Source organism: Symphalangus syndactylus, chromosome 6 (assembly GCF_028878055.3).
Source record: "Symphalangus syndactylus isolate Jambi chromosome 6, NHGRI_mSymSyn1-v2.1_pri, whole genome shotgun sequence".
Classification (NCBI taxonomy): domain Eukaryota; kingdom Metazoa; phylum Chordata; class Mammalia; order Primates; family Hylobatidae; genus Symphalangus; species Symphalangus syndactylus.
The window spans coordinates 48,204,026-48,226,673 of record NC_072428.2 but is presented as its reverse complement, the minus strand read 5'-3'; the positions used below and the strand labels follow the sequence as shown (position 1 = coordinate 48,226,673).

At 39.9% G+C, this 22,648-nt stretch overlaps 1 protein-coding gene across 11 annotated transcripts in view; it reads right to left on the bottom strand.

Annotated features, from left to right (window-relative positions):
• Positions 1-22,648, bottom strand: part of RIC3 (RIC3 acetylcholine receptor chaperone) — a 77,424-nt gene that overhangs the window by 45,718 nt on the left and 9,058 nt on the right. The window lies entirely within an intron of this gene.

Below are 22,648 nucleotides of genomic sequence, written 5' to 3'. Positions count from 1 at the left end.
AAATCATTAAGGTATAAATAACAGAGGCCAACTCAAACAAGTTTAAGAAAAAAATGGGAACTTAATTAAAAGGATATAGAGGTATCACACAGATCCTAAATATGATGTGATCATCTCTAGCTGTTCACCGAACCCATTTTCTCTTCCTTCTGGGTCCTTAGCTGGACCACATTTTTCAGACTCCCATACAATTAAATGTGGCCATATAACTGACTTCCAGCCAAGGAATGTGAGTAACTGTGCTAGCTGAAGGCCTGGTCTATAAAACCTCCCTTGTTATTCAACCCCATGATCATTTCTCTTCTGCAACATGGATGCTGACACCCAGGGGGACCTTGGAAGCCATGGGTAGACAACAGCAAAGCCTCCATCAACCTGACTCCTAAATAACTATGTAGTGCAGAGCCCTCCACTGCTGCCACCTCACTCACTTAGAGTCATCTGGACCTGTCTGTAAGAGTGAGAAATCAACTTCTATTATGTTAGGGTCATTATACACTGTGGAATCTATTTGTTACAGCAGTTAGCCACCCCTAACTAATACAGATAAGAAAATACAATGTGGTCTCAGGAGAAAAGAGAACTAGAAACTGGAAAGCCATCAGGATCCAGGACAGGTACTTTCACATTCTAGCTCAATCTCTCTCCCTCTCTATGGGGCCATAAGGTTTTTTCTTTGTTTTTCTGTGCACATCTTCTTTATTCTTTCTCTGCAGACCATTTCTCTAGCTCCTTTGTGCACACAGGGGAAGATGGTCACCCACACCCCTCAGTTTGCATGTTCTTCAACAGGCTAGCTGAGACATCCTAATTTCAAATTCCTTGGAGGAAGACTTTAAGTACTCAGCTTGGGTAGGTATACATCTCTTTCCAATCAGCTATAGCTGAGCAGACAGGATTGATATAGCACAAACAGGGTGAAAAAGGGGCTCAATCTTGTGAGTGGAAGAGCAGGGCTTGGGGGGAGGGGCAGAGGCAGGGGGAGGTATTACATCAATTTTCTTGCATTTTTTTTTCCTCCATCAAGAGCAGTCAAACGTTAACACCAATTACCAGAAAGGAATCTTCAAATGGCCAAATAAACAGGCTTGTATGAAAAACCACCAGGAGATAACATTACAGAACAGGAAATACTAGACAGTATAAATAACACTCTAAATAAATAACACTCTAAAAATAGAAATAAAAAAATTGTTGGATTTGACTTGAACAAAATTGACAAAGATGTGGAGAGGCATGAATCCTCATGCACTGTGGGTAAGTGATACAGATATTCTGCCTAGTGATCTGGCTGTACTTCGTGATATTACGTATGTACACACCCTATGATCCAATGATCCCACTCTGGTGAATAAATCCCACAGAAAATCTCAAATAAGGTTATATAAATGTGAATTACAGACTTTATAGACCTATGTGAGAATGTTTGCTGTGACAACAGTGTAGTAGGGAGTATGAAGTTAACTGTGATTTCCTTAACTGGAAGAATGGAAAATCAAAATGGAGTGAATACAAATACAGAATTCTACATAGCTTTGGAAACCACACTTTAGACATACCTACAGCAACATGAATACATCTTTAAAAACATAGCATTAAGTTAAGAATAAGCAAATACCATTATGTAGGTTGAAAACACACACATAACGATATTATATATCTTTCAAGCAAATATGTGTATTTATGTTTATGTCTTTATATCCATCAGAGTAGGTGCATATGAACAGGAAAGGGACCTGGAATGTGGATTGAGGATAAAGAACTAAAAGAATAAAACAAGAAAGTAAACTTGCACTAACAAAGTTAATAAAATGCTATGAACTGAGAACTGCCTTTAAGTTGCCGATGAAGAGTCAAACTAAAACATTTCAAGAGATTTATTCTGAGCCAAATATAAGTGACCATGGCCCATGACACAGCCCTCAGGAGGTTCTGAGAACATGTACCCAAGGCGGTTAGGGTGCAGCTTGGTTTTACACATTTTAGAGAGACATGAGACTTCAATCAAATAAATTGGTTTGGTCCAGAAAGGCAGGATAATTTGAAGGGTGGGGCAGGGTGGTGGGGGGCGGGGTGCTTCTAGCCTACAGGTAGATTTTAAAATTTTCTGGTTGACAATTGGTTGAGTTTATCTAAAGACCTGGGATCAATAGAAAGGAAATGTTTAGGTTAAGATAAAGGGTTGTGGCGAGGAGGTTTTCCAATTTTACTGTGTAAAGGAAGCTCTCAGATAGCAGACTTCTGAGGGAGTAGGTTGTAAAATGTTTCTTACGTGAAAGGAAAATGTCATGGGCCCCTTCAAGGTGGGGAATTGGTCCTGGCAAATCTGCCTCCCATTTCTATTCAAAGTCATCTTCCTGCTCACTGAGAAAGATGCATATCTGACTGCCTCCTTTGGAAAGAGTAATCAGAAATTCAAAAGAATGCAACCATTCCTCTCTCACCTATCTGTGACCTGGAAGCCCCTTCACCACCTTGAGTCTTCCTGCCTTTGCTTTAAGTTATCCTGCCTTTCCAGACCAAACCAATGTACTTCTTACACATATTGATTGATGTCTCATGTCTCCCTAAAATGTACAAAACTAAGCTGTGCCCTGACCACCTTGGGCACATGTCATCAGGACTTCTTGAGGCCATGTCATGGGCACACGTCCTGAACCTTGGCAAAATAAACGTTCTAAATTAACTGAGATCTGTCTCAAATTTTGGTGTTTACACTTATCAGACTTAAAAGGGTGCCTTAGTTGATTGTCTCCTGGGTCTGTAAAGAAAGAAAGAAAAAGAAAAGCGGGCGGAAAGGAGATTCTCTATAGAATGTTGACCTTTCCCACAAGAGACAAACTTGCAGGGCAATTTCAAGATATGACAAAGAAATATATTTGGGGTTAAAATATTTTTATTTCTTTTCTTATTTGTTATGTGAAGTTATGCTAGAATCAGGTAGGAAAGCAGGCTAGATTATATGGGATGAAATAAAACCCCTCTGATGAGACTTCACAGTTTGTAGGGTGTGCCTCCCCAGGCCTGTTAGGTAGGAATTTGGGTAAGATTTTTTTTTTTTTTTTTTTTGAGAGGGAGTCTCGCTCTGTCACCAGGCTGGAGTGCAGTGGCGTGACCTCGGCTCATCGCAACCTGCGACTCCCTGGTTCAAGTGATTCTCCTGCCTCAGCCTCCCGAGTAGCTGGGATTACAGGCATGCGCCACCACGCCCAACTAATTTTTGTGTTTTTAGTAGAAACGGGGTTTCACCATGTTGGCCAGGATGGTCTTGATCTCCTGACCTCATGATCCGCCCCCCTCGGTCTCCCAAAGTGCTGGGATTACAGGCATGAGCCAAATTTGGGTAAGACTCAAAAAATCAGAATTTAGTTCTCCAAGTCAACTCTGCTCCTGAGGTAAGAAAGAAGGTAGGTGGGCAGGTAGGCTTGAAGTTGCCTTCTGCCTTGTATCCTTTCTCAGCCAAGCTCCACTCCAGTGATACTCCTTTTCCTCTCAATATTGACTTTAAATGACACGGAAAATTTTGAGAAGAAATGCTTCTTTTTAAGAGTGGGTCAGCAACAGAAGCACAGCTTTAGACAGTAAAAGAAGGAGATGACCATGTCACCACCCTTTATTCTGGATGCTGGTGACTATGCCCTTTTAAATTTTCAAGGATCTTAGTATATTAAATGATGAGTACTGGCTTTGGCTATTATGCACCTTCAAAGCATGCCTAGCCAGCATTCAGGAAGCTAACTTTTCCCTTGAGAGAATCTGATGTATCAGGTGGCTAATGTTCAATAAACTAGATCTAATATTTGTAGTATTATGTTGTGGAACTTCACCTTACTGTGTTGAGAACACTATCTTCAAATCTGGCATAAAACAAAAAAATTAAAAATTAAAAACAGGTAATTATAAAAAAGCATTATTTCGCATCTCTAAAATTTAAGAATGACATTACACATCTCCCCCAAAACTTTTATAGATCTGTCAGCCAGGAAAATTTTAGGATACCTATTATGTTCAAGATTCTGCCATATGCAAGAAAAGAAGAGAGCGATAAAGGTAATAGAAACAATAGTTCCCACATGGAACAATGCCTTCAAAACCAGAATATCTTAAACAAAGACATAAGTAACAGCAGCAGCAGCAGCAGCAGCAGGGTGTCAAGGACCTTTTTACTAGATAAACTAAATATTCAAGTATCGAAAAGATGCAAAATCTTTCTTTTAAAAAAAGAGGAGTTGGCTAGGCGCAGTGGCTCACACCTGTAATCCCAGCACTTTGGGAGGCTGAGGTGGGCGGATCACGAGGTCAGGAGATCAAGACCATCCTGGCTAACATGGTGACACCCTGTCTCTACTAAAAATACAAAAAAAAAAAAAAAAAAAAATTAGCCAGGTGTGGTGGCGGGCACCTGTAGTCCCAGCTACTTGGGAGGCTGAGGCAGGAGAATGGCATGAACCCGGGAGGCGGAGCTTGCAGTGTGCCGAGATCACGCCACTGCACTCCAGCCTGGGTGACAGTGCAAGAATCTTGTCTTAAAAAATAAATAAATAAATAATAAAAAATAATTAAAAAAAAGAGGAGCCAAATGGAGTCAATTACTGAAGGGAAGGAAGGAATAGGAGAGAAGCAAAAGCACACCAGGAAGAAAGAAGAGTGTGTACATGAGACTGAGAACAAAGAAACCATTAAGTAGGACTTACTATCAAATTAGTTCAGCTCCATTTAGGGAAGTAACAAGAGATAAGAAGTAAAGATGGGGAGGAGTTAAAATGCTAATTTGTGTGATATATAAATTTGATACAGTGGACCTTGACGAGAAGGGTACTTGATGGAGATTAATCTAGCAGGTGAATATAGGGTCTAATATAGACAGAAACTAGGGTCTGGGAAAACATCAAAAAGGCTATTATAGTAATTTAGCACTGAGATGCAAATCTCTGAGGTGGTGGCTAGAGCTATAAAAAGGAAAGGATAGATCTATAAACTAAAAATAAAATTCTAAGCCCACCAACAGACTGATGGGTCATCTCTTGGCCAAGGGGACACCAAAGTAACCTTGAAAACTAAATTCTTGGCTATGATGGGATGGGGGTTCAAACCCACCCCATTATAATCCTTCCCTCGCAAACCACTATTAGCCTTTCTTCCCTAACTACCAAACAGAAACCAGCCATTTCAAAAAAAATCCACCACTGCTATCAACCAGCCACCTGATACTGTCCCTCCTTTTTTGCCTGATAAGAGACTACCAACCACAGAATGGTTCTGGCTAGTCTACAGAGAATGCACAGTAAGGGTTTTCATGTCTTCTGCTTCACCTTTTGATGTCAGAGGGCTGAAAACTCCACTCTCTGACCACGCTATTACTGCCATTTTGTGTGTATGAGACTCATGAAGGACATGCTTCTCTTTTCATAAATATTCATGACTCCCCCTATAGCTTATTGAATATGTATATATGGCCACTCTGCTCAGCATGAATTCCTGTTCCCTTTGCCCATCCCTCCAAGTGTGTGTTTCTGCTTCTGGCTGGAGGCTACACTTCCCAGCCTGTCAGAATGGCCAACCTGAAGGTTGTAACCCTTTATAAGAAATAGAGTCTCCTCTTCTCTTCTAAATTTATAAATCGTATTTTTTAAGTTAACATGTCCAAGGTCTATTACCTATGCAATCAGTGCCATTTAACACTGAACAAAAATAGAGCTCATGGAGGAGGAGTCAGAAAACTCCAAGATCAACAGTTTAAGATAGAGAAGATAATGAAGAAACTTAGAAGGCTTACTGTTAGGGAACAACTGAATATACATTTTTCACACATTATATTCCAGTTGTTGATGGAATACAGAAATTTTTTTTATTAGACTGCAGTTAGGCTTAAGAGGAAACTCTAAGCTACCTAAATGACAAAGCTAATTAAAATTGAGTGAATGGTTCCCAATACCAAAGGCTGGAAGAATACTGTATTTATGTGGAAAAAAGAGAAAGAAAAGAAAAATGCACTAGCCAAAGATGACTAGAAACAAACCAGTATCATAAAAGTCAGAGGAGGATGAAACTGAAGGCAACTGAGAAGCCTGGAAACAGATAAACTAATGGCAATCCTTGTTTTTAGACACAATATATTCTTGAGAAACGGATGGCCATAACATGAAATCCTGACTGTCCACCTGTTTAGACAATAACAGAAACCAAAGTACTACAAAGCCTCAAAGGGGGCCTTAAGTCATCCAGTCTTAATAAATGGTGTGGGGACAGCTAGATATTCACATGTAAAAGAATAAAATTGGACCTCTCTCATATCATATACAAAAATTAACTCAAAATGGATGAAAGACCTAATTATAAGAGCTAAAACTTTAAAATCTCACAGGAAAACATAGACATAAATCTTTGTGACTGTGGATTAGGTGACAGTTTCTTAGAAAGGACACCAAAAGCACAAACAACAAAAGGTAGGCAAAGTTGATGTCATCAAAATTTAAAACTCTGGTGCTGCAAATGACACCATTAAGAAAGTGAAGACAACCCACTGAGTGGGACAAAATATTTGCTAATCATGTATCTGAAAAGGGTTAGTATCCAAAATATATAAAGAATTCTTACCAGGCAACATTAAAAAGACAAATAACCCAAGTAAAAATGAACAACTGTGGCCAGGTGTGGGAGCTCATGCTTGTAAATCCATCACTTTGGGAGGCTGAGGTGGGCAGATCATTTGAGGTCACAAGTTCAAGACCAGCCTGGCCAACATGGTGAAACCGCATCTCTACTAAAAATACAAAAAAATTGGCTGGGCATGGTGGTGCATGCCTGTAATTCCAGCTACTTGGGAGGCTGAGGCAGAAGAATTGCTTCAACCCAGGAGACAAAGGTTGTGATGAACAGAGATCACACCACTGCACTCCAGCCTGGGTGACAGAAGTGAGACTCAGTCTCAAAAAAAAAAAAAAAAAAAAAAAAAAAGAGCAAGGGATCCGAATAGACATTTCTCCAAAGACGACAAATGTCCAATAAGCACAGGAAAGGATGCTTAACACCATACGCCACCAAGGAAATGCAAATCAAACTCACGAGGAGATACCACTTCACACTAACTAGGATGGCTATAATGAAAAAGATAACAGCAAGTGTTTGAGGGATGTAAAGAAAAAGGAACTCTCATATGCTGCTAGTGGGAATGTAAGATGGTGCAGCTGCTTTGGAAAAGAGTCTGGCAGTTTCTCAAAAGATTAAACATAGAGGAACCATATGACCCAGAAATTCTACTCTTAAGTATACAGCCAGGAATATGCTCACACCAAAACTTGTACACAAACGTTCACAGCAGCATTATTCATAGTATCTAAATGTCCATCAACTGATGAACAAACAAAATGTAGTATATCCACACAACACAGTATTATCCAGCCATAAAAAGGAATAAAGTACTGATCCATTCTACAACATGGATGAACTCCGAAAATATTATAAGTGAATACAGTCAGTCATGGAAAACCACATATTATATGGTTCCATTAAGAAATATCCAGGGGGGTGGAGCCAAGATGGCCGAATAGGAACAGCTCTGGTCTACAGTTCCCAGCCTGAGCGACACAGAAGACGGGTGATTTCTGCATTTGTTTGAGGTACCGATTTCATCTCACTAGGGAGTGCCCAACAGTGGGTGCAGGACAGTCGGTGAAGCGCAGTGTGCGTGAGCCGAAGCAGGGCGAGGCATTGCCTCACTCGGGAATCACAAGGGGTCAGGGAGTTCTCTTTCCTAGTCAAAGAAAGGGGTAACAGACGGCACCTGGAAAATTGGGTCAGTCCCACCCTAATACTGTGCTTTTCCAACGGGCCTGGAAAACGGCACACTAGGAGATTGTGTCCCGCACCTGGCTCGGAGGGTCCTACGGCCACGGAGTCTTGCTGATTGCTAGCACAGCAGTCTGAGATCAAGCTGCAAGGCCGCAGCGAGGCTGGCAGAGGGGTGCCCGCCATTGCCCAGGCTTGCTTAGGTAAACAAAGCAGCCAGGAAGCTCGAATTGGGTGGAGCCCACCACAACTCAAGGAGGTCTGCCTGCCTCTGTAGGCTCCACCTCTGGGGGCAGGGCACAGACAAACAGAAAGTCAGCAGGAACCTCCAGAGACTTAATTGTCCCTGTCTGACTGACAGCTTTGAAGAGAGTAGTGGTTCTCCCAGCTGTAGATCTGAGAACGGACACATTGCCTCCTAAAGTGGGTCCCTCACCCCTGAGCAGCCTAACTGGGAGGCACCCCCCAGCGGGGACAGACTGACACCTCACTCGGCCAGGTACTCCTCTGAGACAAAACTTCCAGAGGAACTATCAGACAGCTGAATTTGTGGTCTCACGAAAATCCGCTGTTCTGCAGCCACCGCTGCTGACACCCAGCCAAACAGGGTCTGGAGTGGACCTCTAGAAAACTCCAACAGACCTGCAGCTGACGGTCCGGTCTGGTAGAAGGAAAACTAACAGAAAGGACATCCACACCAAAAACCCATCTGTACATCACCATCATCAAAGACCAGAAGTAGATAAAACCACAAAAATGGGGAAAAAACAGAGCAGAAAAACTGGAAACTCTAAAAAGCAGAGCACCTCTCCTCCTCCAAAGGAACGCAGTTCCTCACCAGCAACGGAACAAAGCTGGATGGAGGATGACTTTGACGAGTTGAGAGAAGAAGGCTTCAGAAGATCAAACTACTCTGAGCTATGGGAGGAAATTCAAAACAATAGCAAAGAAGTTAAAAACTTTGAAAAAAATTAGAAGAATGGATAACTAGAATAACCAATGGAGAGAAGGGCTTAAAGGAGCTGATGGAGCTGAAAGCCAAGTTTCGAGTACTACGCGAAGATTGCAGAAGCCTCAGTAGCAGATACGATCAACTGGAAGAAAGGGTATCACTGATGGAAGATGAAATGAATGAAATGAAGTGAGAAGGGAAGTTTAGAGAAAAAAGAATAAAAAGAAATGAACAAAGCCTCCAAGAAATTTGGGACTATGTGAAAAGACCAAACCTACGTCTGACTGGTGTACCTGAAAATGACGGGGAGAATGGAGCCAAGTTGGAAAACACTCTGCAAGATATTATCCAGGAGAACTTCCCCAATCTAGCAAGGCAGGCCAACATTCAGATTCAGGAAATACAGAGAACGCCACAAAGATACTCCTCCAGAAGAGCAACTCCAAGACACATAATTGTCAGATTCACCAAAGTTGAAATGAAGGAAAAAATGTTAAGGGCGGCCAGAGAGAAAGGTCGGGTTACCCACAAAGGGAAGCCCATCAGACTAACAGCTGACTATTCGGCAGAAACTCTACAAGTCAGAAGAGAGTGGGGGCCAATATTCAACATTCTTAAAGAAAAGAATTTTCAACCCAGAATTTCATATCCAGCCAAACTAAGCTTCATAAGTGAAGGAGAAATAAAATACTTTACAGACAAGCAAACGCTGAGTGATTTTGTCACCACCAGGCCTGCCCTAAAAGAGCTCCTGAATGAAGCACTAAACATGGAAAGGAACAACTGGTACCAGCCCCTGCAAAAACACGCCAAATTGTAAAGACCATCGAGGCTCGGAAGAAACTGCATCAACTAACGAGCAAAATAACCAACTAACATCATAATGACAGGATCAGATTCACACATAACAATATTAACTTTAAATGTAAATGGGCTAAATGCTCCAATTAAAAGACACAGACTGGCAAACTGGTTAAGGAGTCAGGACCCATCAGTGTGCTGTATTCAGGAAACCCATCTCACATGCAGAGACACACATAGACTCAAAATAAAGGGATGGAGGAAGATCTATCAAGCAAATGGAAAACAAAAAAAGGCAGGGGTTGCAATCCTAGTCTCTGATAAAATAGACTTTAAACCAAAAAAGATCAAACAAGACAAAGAAGGCCATTACATAATGGTAAAGGGATCAATTCAACAAGAAGAGCTAACTATCCTAAATATATATGCACCCAACACAGGAGCACCCAGATTCATAAAGCAAGTCCTGAGTGACCTACAAAGGGACTTAAACTCCCATACAATAATAATGGGAGATTTTAACACCCCACTGTCAACATTAGACAGATCAACGAGACAGAAAGTTAACAAGGATATCCAGGAATTGAACTCAGCTCTGTACAAAGTGGACCTAATAGACATCTACGGAACTCTCCACCCCAAATCAACAGAATATACATTTTTTTCAGCACCACACCTATTCCAAAATTGACCACATAGTTGGAAGTAAAGCTCTCCTCAGCAAATGTAAAAGAACAGAAATTATAACAAACTGTCTCTCAGACCACAGTGCAATCAAACTACAACTCAGGATTAAGAAACTCACTCAAAACTGCTCAACTACATGGAAACTGAAAAACCTGCTCCTGAATGACTATTGGGTACATAATGAAATGAAGGCAGAAATAAAGATGTTCTTTGAAACCAATGAGAACAAAGACACAACATACCAGAATCTCTGGGACACATTCAAAGCACTGTGTAGAGGGAAATTCATAGCACTAAATGCCCACAAGAGAAAGCAGGAAAGATCCAAAATTGACACCCTAACATCACAATTAAAAGAACTAGAAAAGCAAGAGCAAACACATTCAAAAGCTAGCAGAAGGCTAGAAATAACTAAAATCAGAGCAGAACTGAAGGAAATAGAGACACAAAAAACCCTTCAAAAAATTAATGAATCCAGGAGCTGGTTTTTTGAAAAGATCAACAAAATTGATAGACCACTAGCAAGACTAATAAAGAAGAAAAGAGAGAAGAGTCAAATAGATGCAATAAAAAATGAAAAAGGGGATATCACCACCGATCCCACAGAAATACAATCTACCATCAGAGAATACTACAAACACCTCTATGCAAATAAACTAGAAAATCTAGAAGAAATGGATAAATTCCTTGACAAATACACCCTCCCAAGACTAAACCAGGAAGAAGTTGAATCTCTGAATAGACCAATAACAGGTTCTGAAATTGTGGCAATAATCAATAGCTTACCAACCAAAAAGAGTCCAGGACCTGATGGATTCACAGCTGAATTCTACCAGAGGTACAAGGAGGAACTGGTACCATTCCTTCTGAAACTATTCCAATTGATAGAAAAAGAGGGAATCCTTCCTAACACATTTTATGAAGCCAGCATCGTCCTGATACCAAAGCCTGGCAGAGACATAACCAAAAAAGAGAATTTCAAACCAATATCCTTGATGAACATTGATGCAAAAATCCTCAATAAAATACTGGCAAACCAAATCCAGCGGCACATCAAAAAGCTTATCCACCATAATCAAGTGGGCTTCATCCCTGGGATGCAAGGCTGGTTCAACATACGCAAATCAATAAATGTAATCCAGCATATAAACAGAACCAAAGACAAAAACCACATGATTATCTCAATAGATGCAGAAAAGGCCTTTGACAAAATTCAACAACCCTTCATGCTAAAAACTCTCAATAAATTAGGTATTGATGGGACGTATCTCAAAATAATAAAAGCTATCTATGACAAACCCACAGCCAATATCATACTGAATGGGCAAAAACTGGAAGCATTCTCTCTGAAAACTGGCACCAGACAGGGATGCCCTCTCTCACCACTCCTATTCAACATAGTGCTGGAAGTTCTGGCCAGAGCAATTAGGCAGCAGAAGGAAATAAAGGGTATTCAATTAGGAAAAGAGGAAGTCAAATTGTCCCTGTTTGCAGATGACATGATTGTATATCTAGAAAACCCCATTGTCTCAGCCCAAAATCTCCTTAAGCTGATTAGCAACTTCAGCAAACTCTCAGGATACAAAATTAATGTACAAAAATCACAAGCATTCTTGTACACCAATCACAGACAAACAGAGAGCCAAATCATGAGTGAACTCCCATTCACAATTGCTTCAAAGAGAATTAAATACCTAGGAATCCAACTTACAAGGGATGTGAAGGACCTCTTCAAGGAGAACTACAAACCACTGCTCAATGAAATAAAAGAGGATACAAACAAATGGAAGAACATTCCATGCTCATGAGTTGGAAGAATCAATATCGTGAAAATGGCCATACTGCCCAAGGTAATTTATAGATTCAATGCCATCCCCATCAAGCTACCAATGACTTTCTTCACAGAATTGGAAAAAACTACTTTAAAGTTCATATGGAACCAAAAAAGAGCCCGCATCGCCAAGTCAATCCTAAGCCAAAAGAACAAAGCTGGAGGCAACACCCTACCTGACTTCAAACTATACTACAAGGCTACAGTAACCAAAACAGCATGGTACTGGTACCAAAACAGAGACATAGATCAATGGATCAGAACAGAGCCCTCAGAAATGATGCCGCATATCTACAACTATCTGATCTTTGACAAACCTGACAAAAACAAGCAATAGGGAAAGGATTCCCTATTTAATAAATGGTGCTGGGAAAACTGGCTAGCCATATGTAGAAAGGTGAAACTGGATCCCTTCCTTACACCTTATACAAAAATTAATTCAAGATGGATTAAAGACTTAAATGTTAGACCTAAAACCATTAAAATCCTACAAGAAAGCCTAGGCAATACCATTCAGGACATAGGCGTGGGCAAGGACTTCATGTCTAAAACACCAAAAGCAATGGCAACAAAAGCCAAAATTGACAAATGGATCTAATTAAACTAAAGAGCTTCTGCACAGCAAAAGAAACTACCATCAGAGTGAACAGGCAACCTACAGAATGGGAGAAAGTTTTTGCAACCTACTCATCTGACAAAGGGCTAATATCCAGAATCTACAATGAACTCAAACAAATTTACAAGAAAAAAACAAACAACCCCATCAAAAAGTGGGCAAAGGACATGAACAGACACTTCTCAAAAGAAGACATTTATGCAGCCAAAAAACACATGAAGAAATGCTCACCATCACTGGCCATCAGAGAAATGCAAATCAAAACCACAGTGAGATACCATCTCACACCAGTTAGAATGGCCATCATTAAAAAGTCAGGAAACAACAGGTGCTGGAGAGGATGTGGAGAAATAGGAACACTTTTACACTGTTGGTGGGACTGTAAACTAGTTCAACCATTGTGGAAGTCAGTGTGGAGATTCCTCAGGGATCTAGAACTAGAAATACCATTTGACCCAGCCATCCCATTACTGGGTATATACCCAAAGGACTATAAATCATGCTGCTATAAAGACACATGCACACGTATGTTTATTGCGGCACTATTCACAATAGCAAAGAGTTGGAACCAACCCAAATGTCCAACAACGATAGACTGGATTAAGAAAATGTGGCACATATACACCATGGAATACTATGCAGCCATAAAAAAGGATGCGTTCATATCCTTTGTAGGGACATGGATGAAACTGGAAAACATCATTCTCAGTAAACTATCGCAAGGACAAAAAACCAAAGACCGCATGTTCTCACTCATAGGTGGGAATTGAACAATGAGAACTCATGGACACAGGAAGGGGAACATCACACTCCGGGGACTGTTGTGGGGTGGGGGGAGCGGGGAGGGACAGCATTAAGAGATATACCTAATGCTAAATGACGAGTTAATGGGTGCAGCAAATCAACATGGCACATGGATACATATGTAACAAACCTGCACATTGTGCACATGTACCCTAAAACCTAAAGTATAATAATAAAAAATAAAAAAAGCAAAAAAAAAAAACAAAACAGAATAGAAGAAAGCACTGTTACACTATTAAAAAGAAATATCCAGAACAGTCAAGTCTATAGGACAGAAAGTAGACTAGTGATTACCTAGAGCTGGGGTTTGGAGGGGTGCAGACGAAGGAAAAAGTGACTGCCTAATGTGTATGAGGTTTTCGGTGGGGAGGTGTGTGATTTAAAAAGTTCTAAAACTGACTGTAGTGATAGTTGCACAACTCTATGAATATATTAAAAACTACAGTGACTGTACATTTTAAATAGGTGAATTGCATGATATGTAAATTACGTCTCAATAAAGCCTTTTTTTTTTTTTAAAGACAGCTAGTCTAACCACCTGTGTTTGATACTCTCATATGCTTCAAATTGTGGTCATAATTCTGCTGAATACTTCAGGATAGAAAACAATGCTTTCCCCAGGAAGCTCATGCTACCTCTACACAGCTCTGACTGATAGGACTGTCTTCATATAGATTTGATGAGTGAGTAACAGGAGTAAGAAAGAAAACAAAAAATAGGGTTTCAAAAAGCAACGCTGAATAAAACATGATGATGTCCGAAGAAACCTATGTTAGAACTGATTAAAGAAGTTAGTTGATAAGGAAACCTGTATTAGAATTAAGAAGGTTATTGATAACATCAAACAGGTGTTGAAAAAGTAAAAAATACTATTTTCAAAGACAGAAGAGGGATTTGGAGAGCAATGGAACATATAGACTAGATAGCAAAAAATATGTTTTATATCCTAGAAGAAATCTGAGTACCTTATATTCGGTATCATTGTTCACATATTTACTGCTGAGCACTTAACAATGTGACAGACACTATGTCAGGCTCTGAGATTAGAATGACAAATAGAACAGAATCTCTGTCTTTAAAAAGAGCTTACAGACAGGGAGCATAGTTACAATGACACGGTAACTACCTTAACCGTCATATCCAATGGCTTTTTCTCAGTTCTCACTCTTAATTTTCTGCAATACAAAAAAATAATTATCACATAGTGGTCACTCAATAAATATTGGATTAATCTGAATAAGTCCTTGTCAAATTTTCCTGCCTTAATCTCTATGGCACATTACTCTTCTCTTTTCCCACTGGTCCTTCAACCTATTCCTTCTCAATCTCTTTCACTGGTTCTTCTTTAATCCCCTTCCCCAATACTTTGTCTCAGCCTGTTCTTTCTTTATACTTTCCTTCAGCAAACTCATTTATTCAAGGAATATACTGTAATTTCCAAAATGTGTACTTCTAGTTCTGACTTTTCCCCCAAGCTCTTGTCTCTTATCTCTAAATTCAATTAGTATATATGTCTTCTTGTATGTCTACCACCTCAAGCCTAAAAATGAACTCATTTTCACCTCCTAAAACCTGCTCTCCTCTTGTATTTCCTTTCTTTGTAGATTCATTCTCTCTGAACTTCAGGCTTGAGACCTACAACCTCTGCTACCTGTGACACTTAAGATGGTAGGCAACAATGACAATGCTGCATTTGGCAAAGATTTCTCTTCTCGTAAAGTTAACAGGCCTCAACAGGTAGCAACCTCACCTCTTGGATCTTGGTACCACCATGTTTCTTAAAACTAAATAGCCCAGAATCTATAAAAAGTCAATGATTATAAAACATTTGGAAATTTCTAGTGGGAATTTTTTTTTAACAAAAGAAAAATTTGAAACTATGAAATATGCCAGGTATATAAAAGTATACATACTTTATGAATATTTGTATATCCACCACCCAAATATAACTGAAGTCCCTTGTGTACTTTTCCCCCACACCCTCTCTGAGATAAACACCATTCTGATTTTGGTGCTTATTATCAGAATGCGTGCTTTTAGATTTTACTGCATTAACTATGCATCTATAAACAATATATCAGCATCTATAAACAACATATAATATTGCCTTGAATGTTTTAAAATCTCATATTGTGGATAGGCAGTGGTGACGGTTGCACAACAATGTGAATGTACTTGACGCTACTGAACTGTTTACCTAAAAATGGTTACCACAATTTTAAAAAGTCCTTTATATTATGGGATTATATTAGACACATGCTTCTCCAACTTTCGTTTTCTGCCTTTTTTTTCCAGGTGGGGAATCAACACTTTGGCCAACAAATGTATCCATGTTGACATGTATAGCTCTAGTTGATTCATTTAAACTGCAATATAGCATCACATTGTATGACTATATTATAATTTATTTACCCCTTTTTCTGCTGATAAACATTTAGTCTATTTTCAATTTTTCTCTATTACAAATATTCTAGTTCATAGTTACATTACAAATAAGATTTGTGTTTTTTTAAGTTTGCTTTATTAAAAACAGCTAAAAAGATCAGAATAAAGATATCAGAACATAAAACTGTAGGTTTTCTAATCTAGAAAACAAAACAGCTGTGTGACTATCTCTACAGGTACTTAAGTATTCTGCAAAAGGGAACGTGACTAAATCCTAATTGTTTATTGAAAGCTTTGCCCATATTCAGGTTTCCTTAATTATTAAAATTTAATCCCAGCATTTAGCAAGGCTGAGGTGGGAAAATTGCTTGAGCCCAGGAGTTCAAGACCAGTCTGGGCAAGATGGCAAGACCTCCTCTCTGCAAAAAGCTTTTATAAATCAGCCGGGTGTGGTGGCATGCGCCTGTAGTCCCAGCTACTCAGGAGGCTGAGGCAAAAGGAATGCTCAAGCCCAGGAGTTTGTGGCTACGGTGAGCTATGATCACACCACCATGTGATCAGCCTGGGCAACAGAAGGAGATCCCATCTCAAAAAAAAAAAAAAAAATTAACTAAAGTTATCATTTAAGCTTAACTAAAAACTTAATGTCAATGGATTCTGGCCAGGTGAGGTGGCTCATGTCTGTAATCCCAGCACTTTGGGAGGTCAAGGCGGGCAGATCACCTGAGGTCAGGGGTTCAAGACCAGCTTGGCCAACACGGCAAAACCCCGTCTCTACTAAAAATACAAAAATTAGCTGGGCATGGTGGCACATGCCTATAATCCCAGCTACTCGGGAAGCTAAGGCAGGAGAATCGCTTGAACCCAGGAGGCAGAGGTTGTAGTGAGCCAAAATCGTGCCACTGCACACCAGCCTAGGTGACAGTGAGACTCTGTTTCAAAAAAAAAAAAAAAATTAATAGATTTTACAAAGTGAAGCTCTACCTTCCTTTGTTAATAACCATACCTATTGCTAAAAACAAAAACCAAAACTTCAGCACTGTTAACAAAAGAGTTTTCTGAAAGCAACATTAACTCATCTGCAGCGTTTCATTCTTGGGGCAAATAAATCTATAAAGAACTGGACATGTTTCTATTTTAATAAAAAATAGAAACAGCGGTTGAAGAAAGGTCTTAAGGGGGCCAGTTCCTTAAGATAGCCAAGCTTTTCCCTAAACATTGAGGAAGTTGTAGAGGCCATATTTGATTCAGCATTACTTGAAGTGGAAGCCAAGACAATAGCTGTTTCTTCCTTACTGGTCTCCTCCAAGGGCCCTATCTTGTTACATTTCCCTTCTACCTGATTCTGCTTTGTTCTCTACTGCTTTCACATTTTCTGCTAATTTAATCAGATTTTTTTCATCTTTTATCAACCTCTCCATTCTCAATCCATCCTATATATTACTAGAAGAGATCATTAAGTGTCTAAGTTGCTTAGCACAGGGCCCGATCCATACACTCAATACACTCAGCACAGGGCCCGATCCATACACTCAATACACATCAATCACCACTGTTTTGTTACCAGAGTAATTTTCCTAAAGCACAGTTCTAACTGGTCTTGCCATTTCTGTGATCAAAAGCTTCTAACAGTTTCCACTGATGACAAGAGGCTGTATTACAGCAGAATGGACGTAGCAGAGTGAAGTGGAATGAGTGCCACCTTTTCAGTCAGTTACTGGTTAAGATTATGGCTGTGCCTCCAACTATTTCAGTGGAGGTTAACTTAATCTTTCTAGAGCTCATTTTCATCGTCTGTAAAATGGGCATTATATCTACTTTCCAGAGTTTACAAGAATTACAGATTAAATAATATCATATATACAAAGCACCTAGCACATATAGTAGGTATTTAACAAATTCTGATTTTCCCTCCCCACAAACTGAATTCCTAAACAACTGAATTCCATAATCTAACCCAAAAGTGCCTCTTCACACTACTTTCCCATTACATACCACTCATTTAGTCAAACTAGGGTTCTCACCACGCTTTGAACCTGACTTTCACCTTCTTGCTTCTGAGCCTATGCTTATCCTCCAGTGGCTTTGCTTTCCTCTCCAACTCCACATATCTAAATCCAGCCAATCCTCCAAGGCCCAGGCCAGATACTGCCCCCATGCCCCCAAAGCATTTTCTCATGCTACTCCCCATGCCTGTAAAACACACTGCTTGAGCCTCTTTAACTGCACTTACCACACTTAGCCTTAATCAGGAGTTTTATTAATGTGTCTTATAGCCTGTACTTAAATGAATTGGGAAACAAAAACAGGTAACATTTTCCACTAAGCGCGATCTCTATTCAATTTTATTTGGTGTATATCATATCTGAGAACTAGAAAAGCAGCCTCTAACATCCAAAAGTTGGCCTGGTATTATCAGCTAGGCATTAATACTGCTATGAGCTGGCTTGGTACTCACAGATAAGTTGTGATGTTCTCCTGTTACACATAAGCTATTTCAGAACACCAAAATTACACAAGGCCATTCTGTGATCATGATGGATCAAGAAAAAAACAAGACCACTCTGTAATCTGTCTGAACACAGACAAAACATGAACACTGTCCAAGCCACTAAATACCTAATATCCCCTAGTGCTGGGTAATGTGAATGATGGGGCTGCTTTACCAATTACAGCTTTAGCCTTTCTCTAGTTGGCCCTCCCTTTAGATAAACTGTTAAGATACCAGTCCTAGAATTCTAGAATTTGCCTTACTTCCTGAAAGCATCTAATTCAGAGTAAAGTACCACATCCTTAAACCATCCTCCAGATCACCTAACACAAACCCAAATCCTATAATGACTTTTTCTAACAGTGCCTTATTGAGATGCCCCACAATTCCCCATGGTGTGCATTCTCCCTTGCTGCAATAAGTAATACACTCAACTTGTTCAACTACAGGTGTGTTCCTAGTGGCCTCCAGCTGGAAGACAAACTAAGAACTTCTTGAATAAAGGCCTAGTGTTTTATTTGTTTGGGTCCCCCATGGGGCAGGCTCTGGGTCTTGCATACTACAATCTTTGCTGACCTGATTTGGAGGAATTATACTGCAAGTGTTAGCCTTTATTAGAATCTCGAGATCCTGCCCAGTCACTTGTAGGGCTAAAAATAGTTTTTTACTTCATTATCCTGCCAGTTTTCAATTTTACAGTTTCTAGAATAGAAAATGGCAATTAGGATGACTGATCAAGCAAGGTATTCCATACCCACTTACCTGTAAGTTTCTAAACTTGAAAAAATGCCTAATTTACATGCATTCATGGGCTCTCAAATTGTCTGTTGTTTTCTGTTCATTTCCATAATATATGAACAGGAAAATGACCCTCTGAAATCAAAATGATTTCCTAATCTCTGTCCTTCAAACATTCCTTCAGAGTAGATTTCTGATGCTTCATTAGGGAAAATAAATGGTAAGCAACCAAAATAATATATTTGTCTTCAGGCACTTACATACCAACATATAAGAAGCTAGTTTAAGATAACAAAGAACTATGTATGCATATGTATGTCATACATGTATATGTGTATATGTTTGTGTGTATATATACACATATACATGTATCTGTATATTTTCACATCTCTGAGAGATTAAGACTCAGTGGGACACAACTTACTGGGGGAGAACATCGTGACAAAGGGTCTGTGCTATTCCACAGGAACAGGGCCACTGGAGAGGGGCTACTAAGGAACCCTATTTATAAGCAGTCAGGCAGGGTCAGCAGGAAAGATGCCCAGATACAGTGTTACTGTGGGAACACCAAAGGTTCCTAGCCAAGTAGAAGTAGTAGATAGGACTCTCTTGAAGCCAACTCTAACACAGAGTGGCACACTGTCATCTTGGAATACTTCAACTACCCTGGAACCTATTCAAACTCTCATTCAGCTGACAATGGAACAACTGACAAGTTCTCGACCAAGTGTGCTGACATTTTTATGTTCCACAGGTACATAGGGAGAGCAGAGGAACTGCTACTCCAACCAAAGAAGAAACTCTGACGAAATGAAAGGAGAACCTCAGGAGAATGAGATCTTAGTGTTTCTGACAACAAAGTAGGAATAGTGTAGCACAAACTCTAGGAAGCCAGAGTTAAGAAGTTTTTTTGTTTGTTTGTTTGTTTGAGATGGAGTCTCTGTCACCCAGGCTGGAGGGCAGTGCCACGATCTAAGGTCACTGCTTTGCCTCCCAGGTTCAAGTGATTCTCCTGCCTCAGCTTCTCAAGTAGCTGGGACCACAGGCATGCACCACCTTGCCTGGCTAATTTTTGTATTTTTAGTAAAGACAGGGTTTTGCCATGTTGGCCAGGCTGGTCTTGAACTCCTCATCTCAGGTGATCTGTCTGCCTCAGCCTCCCAAAGTGCTAGGATTACAGGTGTGAGCCACCGTGCCTGGCCCAGAGTTAATAAGTTTTAAAAACAGACATAATGCCATGGCATGAGACGCTCTCTGAGAGGAAAGCCCTTAAAATGCCTTTCTATATGGGCACTTCAAAAATTCTCAGGCAGGTAGGAACAGCAGAGGAAAAAAAAGTAGATGTGCAGGTAGCTCTTCTAAAAGGACAGAAAAGATGAACAGACAGACACATAAGCAATCAGCATGAAAGAGTGGCAAGACTTGGAAGAATGACATGAGGAGGTCAAGGCCCAAAATAAATCCAGATTTACAAAAAGGCCAGCAAAAGCAAAAGGGGTGTTTTTAATGATGTTTAGAGAAAAAAGGCAATTTGCCTTAGGATAAAATGTAATGGTAAGAAAACAGAACTTTCCAACTTCCATTTTGCTTCTATATCAAAGGGGATAAATTTCTGGTGCAGTGGTGAATGAACAATTCTAAGGACAAAAGTAAAGTCCCAGAGGAGGATAAATTCAAGTCTATTCACTAAATAATTTCTATCAAAAGAACTGGGAAAACTTCCAAATAAGGTCACTGAACTAAAGAAAAATTTAAGAAATTATGTTGGTAAAAAGTGAAGTCTTAAAAGAATGGAGATAGAGAACTACTGTTCCAGTCTGAGGAAAGTAGAAAGTGGATGACAAACTGTACAAACTACAGAGAAGTGAATATGTTGTAACCCTTGGGCTAGATTCTAAAAAGGACTCTTACATTTTTTTGAATGGATATGGAAAGGAAAAAAAAGTACTTTTCTTCTGATTATAAAAGAAATGCATAACTACAGAAAATTGAGAAAGTACAGAAAAATTTAAAGAACAACCCCTCATAATTACATGATCTACAAATAGCCACTGTTAAAATGTTGGCACCTTTCTTTATTATTATTATACTTTAAGTTCTAGGGTACATTTGCACAATGTGCAGGTTTGTTACATATGTATACATGTGCCATGTCGGTGTGCTGCACCCATTAACTTGTGATTTACATTAGGTATATCTCCTAATGCTATCCCTCCCCACTCCCCACAACAGGCCCCAGTATGTGATGTTCCCCTTCCTGTGAAAATGTTGACATCTTTCTAGTGAGTATATATCTTTACTTTTCACTTGTATCATACAATGTTCCCATGTCATTTAAAACTCTTCATGAATATAAATCACTGAATTCATAATAGTCTATCACACGGATGCATGATCATTTATGTAACCATAATGAATGTAATAATAATAAGGTAATGGCTTACAAATGCTAATAGAGGAAGTCATGATCCCTAGGAGCCAGCTCTCATTAATTAACTCATTCTTTTACTAGTTCAATAAGTATCTATTGTCTACTTACGTGCAGGCCTCATCTAAAGCTGGACACACAGCCATGAACAAAACAAATATAAATCCTTATCCTCACGAAGCCTCCTTTTTTTTTTTTTTAAGATGGAGTCTCACTCTGTCGCCCAGGCTGGAGTGAAGTGGCATGATCTCAGCTCACTGCAACCTCCGCCTCCTGGGTTCAAGCAATTCTCTGCCTCAGCCTCCCGAATAGCTGGGATTACAGGCACCTGCCACCATGCCCAGCGAATTTTTGTATTTTTAGTAGAGACGGCATTTCACCATGTTGGCCAGGCTGGTCTTGAACTCCTGACCTTGTGATCCACCCGCCTGGTACTCCCGAAGTGCTGGGATTACAGGCGTGAGCCACCGCGCTCGGCCAGAGCCTCCTTTCTAAGTAGGAAAAGAGACAATAAACAAGATAATGATAAATACTAAGGAGAAAAAATAAGGCAGGGAGAAGGGGTAGGACCGTGTTAGAAGTTAAGATTTTAGCTGGAATGGCCAGAGAAGCCATCAGGAAATGCAGTTTGAGAGAAAACATGAAGATGAAGGGAAAGGCACGTGGATATCCAAAAGAAGAGCATTTCAAACAATGGAAAACAGCAAATGCAAAGGCACTGAAGTGGGAACATGCTTGGCATATTCAAGGAACAGTGAGGAGGCAGCCAGTGTGGCCACAATGAAGTGAGAAAGATAGAAAAGTAGAAGCAAACGGGGAAGAGAATTATATAGGGCCTTTTGGGTCATGTATAGACTATCTTTTCATCTAAGCCAGGAAGCCACTGTAGAGTTTTGAGGAGAGGAGAGACGTGAGTTGACTTAAGCTTCAACATAATACTATGGCAGCTATATTGAGAATAGACGGAAGTGGGGAAGGAAGAAGCAGGCAAACCAGGGTGACAGAGTAAGATGGAATAGAGCAACCAAATAACCAACTGTTTGAATGACCCTAAACAAAACATTTCCATGAATAGAGTGGTGGGACTCTAAAAGCAGTTTTAAATGACTAATACATTTAAAAAAATA